This window comes from Triticum dicoccoides, chromosome 3A (assembly GCF_002162155.2).
Source record: "Triticum dicoccoides isolate Atlit2015 ecotype Zavitan chromosome 3A, WEW_v2.0, whole genome shotgun sequence".
Taxonomy (NCBI): Eukaryota; Viridiplantae; Streptophyta; class Magnoliopsida; order Poales; family Poaceae; genus Triticum; species Triticum dicoccoides.
This window is the reverse complement of record NC_041384.1, coordinates 100,179,130-100,194,199: the sequence shown is the minus strand read 5'-3', so window position 1 is coordinate 100,194,199 and position 15,070 is coordinate 100,179,130. Positions and strand designations below refer to the sequence as shown.

General features: G+C 43.0%; 1 pseudogene; it reads right to left on the bottom strand.

Annotated features, from left to right (window-relative positions):
• Window positions 1-5,658: 5,658 nt before the first annotated feature.
• LOC119272025 overlaps window positions 5,659-15,070 on the bottom strand; it is a 9,941-nt pseudogene continuing 529 nt past the window's right edge.

Genomic DNA, 15,070 nt, shown 5'->3' with positions numbered 1-15,070 from the left:
ATAACATTCAGATTTGCTCCGAAAATCAGTATGTCATCAACATACAAGCAAAGGATAACTCCCTCGCCCCCACCATGGCGATAGTACACACATTTGTCAGCTTCATTTACAACAAAGCCTGCAGCTGTTAAAGTTCTTTCAAACTTCTCATGCCACTGTTTGGGTGCTTGCTTGAGTCCATACAAAGACTTCAGCAACTTGCACACTTTTCCTTCCTGACCATCTAGTACAAACCCATCTAGTTGTTCCATATAAATTTCCTCGTCCAACTCTCCATTTAGGGAAGCAGTCTTAACATCCATTTGATGAACGAGAATACCATGTGAGGCAGCTAGTGAAAGTAGAACTAGAATAGTGGTCAGTCGAGCCACAGGTGAGTAAGTATCAAAGAAGTCTTCACCTTCCTTTTGGGTATAACCCTTAGCCATGAGTCGAGCCTTGTACTTTTCAATAGTACCATCAGGCCTAAGCTTCTTCTTGAATATCCATTTGCATCCTATAGGTTTGCACCCATAAGGACGATCAGTTATCTCCCAAGTTTCATTCGCTAAGATGGAATCCATCTCGCTACGAACCGCTTCCTTCCAGTAGTCAGCATCTTCAGATGCATAGGCCTCTGAAATAGAACTGGGAGTGTCATCTATGAGATACACAAGAAAATCATCACCAAAGGACTTTGCAGTCCTCTATCTCTTGCTCCTAGTAGGAACTTCATTATTCTCCTCCACAGGACTTTCAAAGTGTTCCATCGAAATGGCAGGTTCGATAATTGTAACTGGTTCCTGATTCGATGAACTAGACATCTTCTGATTAGATGAGGTAGCCATATCCTTCATGGGAAAGATATTTTCAAAGAAAGTCGCATCATTTGACTCCATAATCGTACCGACATGCATGTCAGGTACCCCAGATTTTACAACCAAGAATATATAGCCAATGCTATGAAAAGCATATCCCAGGAAAACACAATCCACAGTTTTTGGTCCAAGCTTCCGCTTATTTGGAATTGGAACATTGACTTTCGCCAAACAACCCCATGTTCGTAGATAAGAGAGTTTTAACCTTTTCTTCTCCCATTCCTCGAATGGAGTTATCTCTTTGTTCTTTTTGGAACTCGGTTTAGGACACGACATGCCGTCAATATCACCTCCCCCCACCATGCCTTGGAGAGACCCAATGTGTCTAACATGGCGTTAACCAAATCAGTTACAGTACGGTTCTTTCTTTCGGCCACCCCATTTGACTGAGGTGAGTAGGGAGGCGTCCTCTCATGGATTATACCATGTTCCGCACAAAAAGCATCAAATTCATTAGAAAAATACTCTCCACCATGGTCAGACCTAAGCCTCTTGATTCTTCGATCAAGTTGATTTTCCACTTCAGCTTTATAGATCTTGAAAAAGTTCAAAGCCTCATCCTTAGATTTTAGAAGATGCACACGGCAGTATCTAGTGGAGTCGTCAATTAACGTCATGAAATATTTCTTTCCACCTTTTGTCAAAATGCCATTCATTTCACAAAGATCTGAATGTATGAGTTCTAGTGGTGCAAGATTTCTCGTTTCCGCAGTCATGTGAGACTTACGAGGTTGCTTAGCTTGCACACACACTTGACACTAAGATCCCTTGACAGTGATGAAACTAGGGATTAAGTTCAACTTTGCTAGTCGCGACATGCAACCAAAGTTAACATGACAAAGACGTGAATGCCACACATTTGATTCACTATTGTTGCAAACATGATTAACAACTTTATTGCAAACGTCTGATAAGGATAAACGAGACAGGCCTCCTGAATCATAGCCTTTACCAACAAAGGTTCCATACTTGGATATTACAAATTTATTCGACTGAAAGACAAGCTTGTATCCATCTCTACACAGAAGGGATCCACTAACAAGATTTTTATTGACGAAGGGGACATAATGCATGTTCTTCAGCCGCACGATCTTCCCCGAAGTAAACTTCAGATCGACCATGCCAACACCACGAACATAAGCACTTGAACCATTGCCCATCAGCACGATTGAAGTCCCTGCGGTCTGATAATACGAAAACATGGAAATATCACCGCATACATGCACATTAGCACCCGTGTCAATCAACCAATCAGGAGAATAACATACTGAAAGAATAGTGGAAAATATACCATACCCAGCATCCTTCATATCAATGTCTCCAATGACAACATTAGCGGTCTTGCCGCCTTTCCCAGGATGACGCTTGCCATAGCGATTAGGGCAACTAGGAGCCCAATGATCAGGATCCCCACACACATGACAAACACCTTTCTTCTTGTCATTCTTCTTCTTGAAGTTCTTGTGCTGGACAACCTTGTTCTTCCCATCAAACTTTGCTTTACCATAAAACTTGCCGTTGTTCTTGAACTTGTGGGGCTGGAAGTTCTGCTTCTGTACCACATTGGCACTAGATCCTCCCTCAACACCTCGAGCACGTGTGTCCTTTGCTCTCGCCTTTTCTTCCACATCAAGAGTGCCAATGAGATCTGGGACGGAAAACTCCTGCCTCTTATGCTTCAACAAGGTAGCAAAGTTCCTCCATGAAGGAGGAAGCTTAGTGATGATACCTCTGGCAACAAACTTGTCCAGTAGCATACAACCGAAGTGCTCAAGTTCTCTAGCAAATGATTGTATCTCATGAGCTTGCTCAACCACGGAGCGCTCTTCAGTCATTCTATAATCATAGAATTGCTTCATGATGTACAACTCAGTGCCAGCATCCGAGACCCAAAACTTGGCCTCTAGTGCATCCCACATATCTTTTCCATTATCAATTGACGCATAAGTATCAACTATGTTCTCACCAAGAACACTCAAGAGAGCAGCCTTAAACAGAGTATCCATTTTCTGAAAGGCTTGTGCTTGTTGAGCATCAAGCTCTCCTTCAGGTTTGCCAAGAGTGGCGTCATAGCAACTCATGGTTTGAAACCATAAGACTGCTCTCACGCACCACCTCTTATAGTGGATACCCTCAAACATAGGAGGTCTCATGGAAGCAGCAAAACCACTCGGGGTAAATTGCCTATAATAAGGTTTTTGGATTGTTGGAAATATGAGCAATTTACCGAATGATTTTATTAACAGAAATACTAGATAAAGCATGAATAATATAGTAGAGATAAAACAAGTCATGCGTTCTGACAGAGAGAAGGTAAAGAGCATCTGCATATATGAACTTGAATTAAACACATCTAGAACAGACACTAGATGAAGTTGCATATATGAAGTAGAACCTAACACATGTAGGACGGAAAGTATAGCAAAGAACTGTGTCATGACATCTAACAGAAAGAGCAAGAACACGTACGGGACAACAGCAGTAGAAGTGCTGGACTTGGGGTCGGTGTCCTCGTCTGCCATGTCGTGGAGGAGGTCGTGGACATCGGGGAAGTAGTCGTCGACGACCGGATCGTCCATGATGAAGCAGCCAGTAGTCGCGCTGAGCGCTCCCCAAAAACCTTATCACCCTTCTCCCGTACAAGACTCAAAAGGTGCGGTTTCGGAGGCCTACTGTCCCGATCTGCGGTGCACGCTGCAAGCCGGGATGGGGAAGATCGTAGCAGCAACGCAGTGCTCAGGAACTTGTGGTGAGAGGAGGAAGAGGTTCTGGTCTATATTCTCTGGGAGGAGGGACCTCCCTTTTATAGGCGCAAGAGAAGGAGGCGAGAGGGCAGCGACGGAAGGTGAAACGAAGAGACGGAGATGAAGCGAACAGCCAGCAGCCGACGAGCTGCACCGTTCGCATTCGAACTCCACTTTCGCAAAAATATTTTCAGCTTCCGTGTGACCTTTCGTATACCCGTAGTGCGTGTCAAAAATTTAGACATCGGCTCAGCTCATTCCCGCAACCCGCGGCGCGGCGCGGTGCGGCGAGGCGGGCGGCGGAGGAGGAGCGCGCGTGGATGTCCCTCTTGTTCTCATACTCATACAAGTGGGGAAAGAACCTCCCTTATAAGGAGGTCCAACTCCCACTCAACTAGTAATGTGGGACTAAACTTTAGTAGTATCCCTTGCCTGGCACAAATGGGCTAAGTGGACCTCTAGGATTTATTAGGAATTTCTGAAACTGCTATTGGGCTAGGCCCAAAATAGACAAAATTCCAGCAATTTCTACACTCATTCATGGATGCAAAAATTGTACCTTCTTCCATATGAGGGTTCAAAGGGTCCCATTCAACAGCTGCGAGGTCTTCGTCCTCACCCACCGTGTCATCATCCACATGGACTGCATTGTGAGCCTCATCTTGTTTTTCAGCCCAAGGTGCCCGTCGTAAATTCCAAATAATATCAGAATATAGCTTCTCTTCATCAACCCCAGAATTGTAGTCATCATGCTCCACTTCAAGGGGGACCCTACTGTTGTTGCCCACACTTGTCGAGCCAGCACGTCGTTGTGCATCAACTGAACTGTTCTGGCTAGAGATGCCATTACGACGACTTGGTTCTCCCCGAGATGTTGCACCCGTCATCCTAGGTCCAAATGCCTGCTCAAGCACATCAACTTGCGGCCTCGCATAAAAATTATCTTTCTCTTCATGCCTAACAAACATGGTAGCTAGCTCTTCATCATTACCAACTGTCACTCATTTCTTTTTCCCATCATAGTATTTGTATACCACTTCATCAAGCAAACCCCAAGGATATTGGCTACAAATTACCTCCCCAAATTGTCTGAAACTCTAATTACTAGCCATTGGCAACAGATAATCGAAACCTCCTTGGTATTTCTTCTTATCCTTTGCATCAAACATGTACCGGTCCCTTCTAATGTGCACCAAGAAAGCAAACCGCAACTCCATCCTAACCGGCGAAAAACAGAGACGCAATCAGCACACTAGTTGGGCAAACCTACTCGAATCGAGTGTTCAAATGCACAACTAAACTCAATCTAAACAGGAGGCGAGACTGGCCCCTCGGGAACCCAGTCGTGGATGCGGCGGATCTCCGGCCCGATGCCTGCCTCGCCAAATACTCCGGGGTCGCCGCTGCTCGCCATTTCGCCCTAGGGTTCTTCCTCCTAGTTCAAACAGCTCCAGCAGCCCCCCACCTTTGAGCGCTCCGGCCGGGTGCACGGAAGGAGGCCGTGCCGCGGGTCGAGCAGGTGGCGGGCGCCCCACCCGTGGCGTCGCAAGAAGGTGGCGAGCGTCGCAGGTAGCCGTGGAGCGTAGACGCAGGACGGTAGCGGCGGAGCAGGCCGTGCAGCCGGTGGCGGGGCAGGTGCTGACAGCGGCGCAGGACAGCCGCCCGGCGGATGGGCAGAGTGAGGTAGAATCCTACGAATGATTTGGGGATTTAGTTGTACGGGCCTACATGTCAGCTCCGGATCCACGTCCACGCGGTCCCACATGTAAGCTCCGGACCCACAATCACTAACGCCGGCGGACGGAATGAACTCAAATATGGCCGTTTGACCTCGTCATAGTAGCTGTGCATGGACTAGGGGCAAAACCGAGCACAATTCGCATCTGAGGACAAAACTGAGCACATGAACAGCACTGAGGGCAAAATGATAATTAACTCATATAAAAACGGACATTTACGGATACAGATGGATGACCAGCTACCACATGAGTGTCCGTGGACATACGTCAAAGCAAATTTAAGTGTCAGCATTGGAGATGCAATAAACGCATCTCTGCTCATTGTATCGACGTCTTTGTCAGCCACATCGCCGTCAGCTGCATCAGTGTCATCATCGACTGCAACAGGTAAAAAGATGCAATTAAAGCATGTGATCTGTGCAGTAAAATTAGCACAAATGCAAAATTATTTACTCGGATTTTACGTGGTCTAATTTTGTTTGTAATCAATCACCGGTTGGAAGGAATGATATACGTGAAACCAGGAGCTTCTAGAGACATTAAAACGGACGGTCGCAGGTGGAGAGCAACGTCCTGTTGCGGATCGCGTACGTGAAGCGCATTTCCGTCACGTTGCCTAGCTCGACGACGGCGACCCGGCCGGGGTCGACGTGGACGGCTTTTCCGGCCACCGGCGGTGTTTTGTCTGCGTGCAGGAAGGTTCTGGCGGTCCGACCGTGCGCGATCTACCACGTCCCCCGTCTGGCGCGCCGTGACAGTAACCCTCGCGTCTCCTAGCTTGCTTAGCCACGGTCCATGTCGCGCGCTCGCTCCGCCGTTGGACGCGTCGGACGGAGGAACCAGCGCCGTGCGTGATGCGCATGCGTGCAGCTAGCGACACACGCACCGGTAGCTGCCCGGGTGATGTGCACGTCCGTCCGCTGCTTTCACGGCCACGCCCGTTCTCCCTGCCGTGCCGTTGCACAACGCTGCGTTCACGGCGACTGTTCTGTTTCTTCTGATGGTCAGAGGCCAAGACTGTGATCGATGGACGTACATCGTCAACCCTCGTCAAACCGAAGCTCGGGAGAGGAACCAGAGCCTACCTACGAACTACCCATGGTAAAATCCCAATGTCCTGCCAAGCCTGACCCTATGTCTACGTATGTCGACGGCGATGCCATTTTCCGGTGCAAAATGCTCTCGCGCACCTCGCACGCCGCGGTATATTCCAGGCGACGACGGTGGGTGGCAACTCGCAAGTCGCAACGCAGCATATGCCGAAGGACAAACCATCGCCCGCCAGGAAGGAGTACAAGTAACGCCAGTTGAGCAAGTGTCACGTCTCTCTCGAGGATAACTAACGAGATGCCTCGCAAAGTCGCAAGTTGCACTTGCGCCGCTTTCAGGCGGGCGGGGAGCTGATTTGGAGTGCTGATCCAGGCCGGGGTAGCAATAATTGGTGATGCTGTCGGGTCAATCTGGCCAAGGAGTTTTGATTTAATGGTAATGGCGTGACACGACGGGGACGTTACGATCACTACAAATAAAAGTCTCGGCCATGGTGACGATTGACGAAGCATTCCACTGCGCTGGAACACGACACGAGAAGGCGGACGAACTGGCTCAAGGGTGTGAGCTGAGGAGGCAGCCCTGTCAGCCTTGCTCCTCTTTCCTGAACAACTGTCGAAAGATTCACCTAAGGGCTCCTTTGATTCAAAGGATTTGCATAGGAATTTTGAAGGATTAAAATTCTTAGGAATTTTTTCTATGTTGGTTGTTTGATTCATAGGTTTGAATCCTATAGAAATTTTTCCTAAGGAATTTTTTATACTACTTTCCATAGGATTTCTAGCATCCACTCAAACTCTTTGAAAGAATCCTTTGTTTTTCCTATGATGCAATCAAACAATCGAAAATCCTATAAGATTGAGATGAGCATGACATTTCAATCTTATATTTTTTCTATTCCCATGTTTTTACAATCCCACGAATCAAAGAGGCCCTAAGTTCAGGTTACTGTTGGTTATCCGGGAAACGCTTCAGTCCAAATCCGACGGCACGCCTCGTCCCAGATCAAGTTATAGGGAACTCGACGGCCCTGACACAAGGAGTACTATTGACTTTCATAACTCTACTGTTAGTTAGTTTACCGCCCAACCACCTTCAAAAAAGAAAGTTTACTGCCCAACCACTTCGTTTAGTGAATACTACATAGTAGTATATACAGTTTATAAACTGCCGTCACGGTCAGACTTGAACACATGATACTCATAAGAAATATAGCAGGCCCCTCAGAAGCAACTGGCACATGAAAGATAATAAGTCTAACCAAATGTAAAGTGACTGAATACGGCGAGTAAGATCCACATGCCAGACAAGATAAATTCACACAAGTCGTGTTAGCAGTCTTAAGGCGTAGCTCCACATGAATGAGAGTTTTGGTTCCTAGCAGAACATAAGGATTAGAAGGCCCTACTTGCTCTAGTTTAGTGAAAACTGGCACATGTTGCATCCCAGGAGTCCGTGTCTCACTGCTCGCCTTCGCGGGGAGGGTTCTTCATGAGTTCCCTTGCCTTCCTGCATGAATTCAACCGAAAGGAATGGAGACGTCAGCTAAAAAGTGTTAAGCGACAAATATGGCGTGCAAGGTCCGGTTCAACCAGGACGTCTCCACCGAGCCTAGACTAGGGTAGTTAGTTGTGATTTCATCCTATCTCTTGTAACTATCTCTATAGTCTATCCCTTGGGCTCCAAGTTAAGGATCCTAACAATGTAATCTTCTCTGTAATTGAACACACTGGCTATCTAGAGGCACCTTGAGTAGCATGTGAGCTGCAGCTTGACGGTAGCAAGCTTTTGCCCAATCAGATCGCAGCATTCTGCTCCTGAGAGCATCTGACAAAGCACCTTCACCATCACCCTTGAGTAGTTTACAAACACTCCTGTTTGCATACAGTGTTGCACTCTCTCCATGAGCTATTGCCTACGGTCAAACATACGAGGTCATGCAGATATTAGTCTCAACTTAATAAAATGTCATCATACAAAAGTTTTAGGCCTTCTTTGGTTTGGAGGATTTTTGTAGGAATTTCATAGGATAGAATTTTTGTAGGAAAAATTCCTTTAGAGCCCTTTGGTTTGTAGGAATGGAATCCTATTCCTATGGAGGAATTCTTTCTATCCTTCACAATTCATAGGAAAATAAGGCCTCTTTTGGTTCATAGGATAGGATTATCATAGGAATAGGAATCTTGTAGGAAATGAGATGACATGTATCTCAAATCCTATGAGTAGGAATAGAAAACAAGATGTCATTTGGTTGGCACCAAAGGAATTTTTCCACTGAGTCTAGGCTCTTTTTTATTTTCCTATGAAGGCCTCCTTTGGTTTAGAGGAATTTCATAGGAATTCTAGAGGATAGGATTTTTATAGGATTTTTTTCCTTTAGAGCCCTTTGGTTCATAGGAATGAATTCCTATTCCTACATAGGATTGATTCCTATCCTCCACATTTCATAGGAAAATAAAAAAGAGCCTAGACTCAATGGAAAAATTCCTTTGGTGTCAACCAAATGACATCTTGTTTCCTATTCCTATTCATAGGATTTGAGATACATGTCATCTCATTTCCTACAAGATTCCTATTTCTATGATAATCCTATCCTATGAACCAAAAGAGGCCGAAATGTGGAGGATAGGAACCAATCCTATGTAGGAATAGGAATCCATTCCTATGAACCAAAGGGCTCTAAAGGAAAAAAAATCCTATAAGAATCCTATCCTCTAAAATTCCTCTAAAATTCCTCTAAATCAAAGGAGGCCTAAACATTAGCCTAGACTCAATGGAAAAAATCCTATGAAGTGAATCAAAGGACATCTTCTTTCCTATTCCTACTCATAGGATTTGAGATGCATGTCATCCCATTTTCTATGACTTTTCTATTCCTATGATTTCCCTACCCCGTGAACCAAAGGAGGCCTTATTTTAATTAATGCTCATTCATGGGACTCACGCAGGATACCAGGTAGAGTGGTGACATACAAAAGTTCTATTTTAATGGTTCACACATGCTAACAGGTAGGAAACTATCTACATTACTACTCAGTAAGACAGTAATACTGCAGGATATGGAGCACATTCTATTGCTACACAGATTGGCTTGTTGTACGATCAATCTGGATAAAGCTAGATAATTTGATGCACTGTCATGAACTTCTTATGGGTTCTGGGGATGTAAGACAACAACCAAGTTTGATGATGGAATCTTCATTCATTCTGCCCCAAATAGTAATGCATGAATGCTAGCACATTCTTAATGTATACTGGCTTCAGATCATATACATTTTGGATGACCCTTGGTCAGATCTAATCATAACTTTAGTTTGATCTATAGTCAAATAGATGGTTTCCATGGATCATTGTATCCTAGTCGCACTAATCATTACTCCTTCCAGTACACAAAAAAGAGACGTCCCAAGTCAAACTTAGACAAACAATACCATTTAAAACGTTCAAATTGGGTTGAAAATCATACGCATAGATTTGTGTAGAGAAGTACTATCAGAAAATAAATTGGTGGTCAAAAATATATTCCCAAGACCATGTCAAGGTCCAAAACGTCATTTTTTTTGTGAATTAGAGGGAATATTAATTATTTTTGCCAACCAAACCTTCATGTTTTACATTACAAAAAGAGTTATATATCTTCAACCAGTTCCCAGTATCATAGATATAATGCAAGAGGTGTACCAAATCATAAATCTTTGTTGCTATCTTATACTCCTTCTGCTTGAATGCCGTATCAGCCTTTGACTTGATCAAACCTTTTCTTCTTTGAAGGTGCCGTTGCTCCTAGATAACAAATAAATGAAACATGAATTGAATATTTCTATTTTGGAATAATCATTTACTATGAATTTTTTCCCACTTCTTACCACAAAAGACACCCAAGAACTTCGTGTTCAACATTCTTCATAATTTGGTATCTAGGTGGCATGTAACTTACCATTGAATGCTCTCGCTAAAGTTAACAATTTCAGTTTAACTAGATGGCAAGCGTTCCATAGGAAACATGGGAACATCGGTAAATATCAAGTGTTTCTTCGTTCACAAAACAACCAAGGAGAACACATTACATAGTATGCCACTTAATTAAAATATAGTACTCTTGTGACATTATTACTGGATACTAATGAATAGCACACCCTCTACTTGATGATGGTGTACTTCACAACCGTGGCATGACATCCATGATTATGAGCCATGTTTCGAGAATTATTGTTCCTGCGAGCATCTAACTATACACAACATTACATGATTTGCTCAATACCTGACTCAAAGATAAGTTCAAGTCAGTTAATAGAAATATGACTAGAGTACAATCTACATGTAAATATCCGCACATCAATTGCCTTATCTTAGGAGTCAATCTTATCAAGTGTAAGGTGTTCATACTTTTCAATGTTGGAATCAAAAGGACTTTTTTCCTCAATGATATGCACTAATTATCCATCACGAAAACCGGATTTTGTTAGGAGTTTCTACACATTACGTTCCACGGTTTCTTCATATTATGTTTTGTTACCAAATATGGGTTTATCATGTCTATTGGTGGGCAGCCCTGTTGTGACTACATAATCATATTACCCTTGTAAAGTAAAGTTGGTACTTTGTTCTCAGATAATCAGCAATAGTTTTCGCTAGTGGTGCAATGCATAAAGTAATCACAGCTTACAATAGCACCGAATGCACAAAATATATGAAGGCTTAGCTTTCAATTAATATTCAGTAAGCAAGCATCATAATAAGAACAGAAAATAACATACAATTGGCTTCTTTTCTTCAATTTTCGCATGAGAAATTACTCCTTCAATACTCCAGTTTGGGACATTTGGAATTGGAGAAGTCACAGGAAATAACATTTCAACCTCTTCCTTGCAATCGCGTATCGCAGCAAGCTCTACTGGAAACCTACCCAACTAGAAACAAAAGGAAAAAGAACTTATCATTTTGTTCAAACAAAAGGAAGAAGAAAACCATAGAGATTATAACAAAAGAACTTGATCATTACGTAACATACAATCGATGAAGAAAATTAAATATTGTCAGAAAGAACCAGGATCAATAAAATTATCAAATGTTTTAACTAGGAGAATACCACGAATTGGGATGAAGAATCATATCAATTAAGCTATTTATTTCAGTTTTTATTGCACGAGTACATTGGAGAAATACTGATACCCAGAATAGTACATACTGCTTCTCATTATCTCATCAACTCTTGTCAACTGTTTAGAATATAGCAAAAGAACATGAACATTGTGTAATGTACAACTAGCGTAAAAAAATTATAACATCATGGGAAAGAACCAGGATCTGCATAATGTTTTGATCAAATGTTTCAACAAGGATTTACTCAGTACACAAGGTTTCCAAGAGTATTTCATAGAAGTTGAGACTGAGACACCAAAACAGTTTAGTGGAATCACACTCGTCCCCATGAAATATATAGATAAAAAACGAGAAGTAACTGCACACATGAATTCTTTTTAGTCGGTCCGTTAACTGATGGTAGCATTCATATAAGTAGCCTAGAGTAAAAGGCTGAAAACAGAACGCCAACAGGACGAAGAACAACAACAAGTTAGCTAGGAAAATTCAATTTATTCTACTGTTTATTGCATGAGAACATTTGAGAAATGCTGCTGCCCAGAATGGTTTGTAATAAGATATGAGATCTCAGTATCTCATCAACTGTTAAGTTAAGCACCAATATGATCTTCCAAAATGGAAAAATATTGATAAAATGTTGGACACATAAACCTTTTAAGAACAACGAGTATAGGCATGTTCCTTCATAGGAGTGATCAACAGAAAATGATACATCTGTTGACTGTTGATATAACCATTCAAAATTGGGCTGCACCCCAGTGGTGGATGTGCCGTGAGTGACCCAGCCCACCAGAGTTTGATTTCCGTGGTGCAGATTAATATCTCAGGATGAGCCCCCGATAGGTCTTTTTTTTAATGATAAAGACTGCCAGAATGAAATGTGAAGATAATGTTAATACACACAATCGCAACTCCCATAAGCATATTCAATGACACCAAGCAACCTAAACCCATCGCTAAATGGGTGCTTAACATTATCAGAAGAGCTGAATAATAGTACCACTATAAGCTTAACAGTGAAATTCTGCATACCAGGTCAGCAAATATCAACAAAATATATAAAACACATACATCATCAGGAATATTAGGATCTGCTCCAGCCTTTAATAGGAGCTTAATGAAGTTGGTATAACCTCCATGCATCGTAGCAAGCAACAATGGAGTCAACATGGAACCATTGCAATTGACATCAACACCAGCCTGTGAAAAGAATTGTGCAAAATTATGTCCATGGTGATATCTCCATGTACATGTATATAAGCATGCAGAGCTCGTAAACTAAGCAAATCACAACATTGCATGGAAAAATAATCCAAAGAATACTCACCTTAATGAGTAGCTTCATGCACTTCAATGAACGGTAAGCAAGAGCACTCATAAGGGGACTGGTAGTACCATTGATGATGATGTTAGGCTGAAAGGAGGGCATTGTTTTATTAAGATAAGAAGCACATGTGTTATGATAAATTCAGTAGTTACGTTTGAGATGAACAAAGTTATGACTATTAAAAAACATGTCATCATATAATCAACTGTTGTGTGTGGTGGTTCAAGGAATCAGATGGTAAGTGGTTCCAATCGTCATTCTGATCTAGCATGCTTGATTAGTTTGAGGTTTGGAATGGGTTGCTCCATTAAATGAATCACACTTCAAAATCTCCATTGAGTGTCCCTAATAAAATGATTATGTACTGCGGCATCTAAGTATGTATCAATCCGAGCAACCAAAGCAGACCCAGGATAAAACATATTTGTCCACGACATATAACTATGCACAAACTTAAAACTTCCCATCGAAATTAACTGTGAATCAAGAGAAATAATAGCAGAGGCCATATACATTCGCATGGTTTTTTTAGAAAAGGAGGATGACCCCCGGCCTCTGCATCTGGGAGATGCATACGGCCACTTTATTGATTATTCTCGAGGACCTTACAAAGTGTTACAACAATAAGCCTGAATTCACCATCTAGGCAACATATGCCGCTACTCCTATCCATATGATGAAGGGGTGCTAGCTGGGCCACTACCCAGACCACTCACCTAATCCTAACATCAAAAGCCGGAATCCCCAGCCTAGCCACATAAGTCATTTGGGCACAAGCATTGAACAAATTACTGGCAGCCCAAAAGAGTGGTGTTCCACGGCCACAGTCTATGTCAACAGGCACTCCTTTTGACAGGAGGAACTCTGTAACCTTGCAGCATCCTGTGGTGAACGAGATGATTCCATAAGTCATTTGGGCACAAGCATTGAACAAATGACTAGAGTAGAGTAAATAATTACCAGTACAATGACTAGATTGCAGAAATTAAGTGTGAGGGTGTGTGACAGGGGGAGTACCTATACCCGCAGCATGGTGGAGAACTGTGCGCCCTTTGTCATCTGCTTTCACAAGATCACCACCATGATCAAGAAAATACTTGACAGTAGCAACATCACCAGACTGAGCAGACACCATAAATGGAGTCGCACCTTCAAAAAGCACATTGTTAGCACAATCGTACATCTCATACTGGCAAATATTTACATGGTAGCCACCAAATTGAAAAATGGAGAAAGGGATAGAGAAAGACCTAGAGCTGTATCCCCAAACCCAGGAGCATTTACATCTCCTCCAAGCTCCTCCACTAGGTACCTGCAAACCTCTAAATGGCCTGCGCATGTCGCGAGACGCAACACATTACATCCATTCGTGTTGATAGAAAAAAGCGCCGACAGGTCGCCGTTTCTTTTGGTAAGTCTCTTTATAATACCTTTCACAAAAGTAAACATGATCGGATTATAGAAGAGAATAGACAAATTAACAAGTTAGAAAACTAAAAGAAAAGAAGCAAACGTGTTGAATGCACAAGAGCCTCTGGAAGTCAAAGTGACTGATCTATCACATTGCTGGACAGAGTCATGCGGTGAAAATACTTGATAAGACACACTATGCTGCAAATTAGGATGCAATGCACAATTGTACCGCATCATCTTTAGTTCTCACATTATCAAGAGACTGATCAGCCCAGTTTGTTTTAACTACGGTATCTAATCATGCAGGTGTGATGATCGGTCCTAAAATTAACATGCCATGGCTGTCACTAGGAAAAGTATTTTTGATTGAGTATGAGAAAACTTTTGACAAAGGTATCGGAACCAAGGCAGCGCACACTGTAACTACTCAAAATAACTCACAGACGCAACCAAATGCAGTCAGAAACAAGGTCATACAGGCGGCAGGTTAGGTGCTTCTCATGCAAATCTATTTGGTTTTTTACTAGCTAGAAGGCCCTCTATGCTTACCCAATGCCCATGTTTTAAACGTACCAACAAATCAAGCGAAAATCTGACCAAATCAAGACAACCAGAGCATCACAACAAACAGAACCCGAAGGCAATCGGTAGAGTAGACGGTTACATGCAGCAATGTAGCATGCCTGAACAACCTCCGACCCCGCGAACACAGCAGTCAGCACACGCATGACGTAACCAAGCAAGCATCGCTAGACTAGAATCGAAGCAAGGAGAACCAGGGCGGCCTTCTCACCTACATACGCGCGCACGTGATAGCTGTCAGAAACGCGGCCAGGG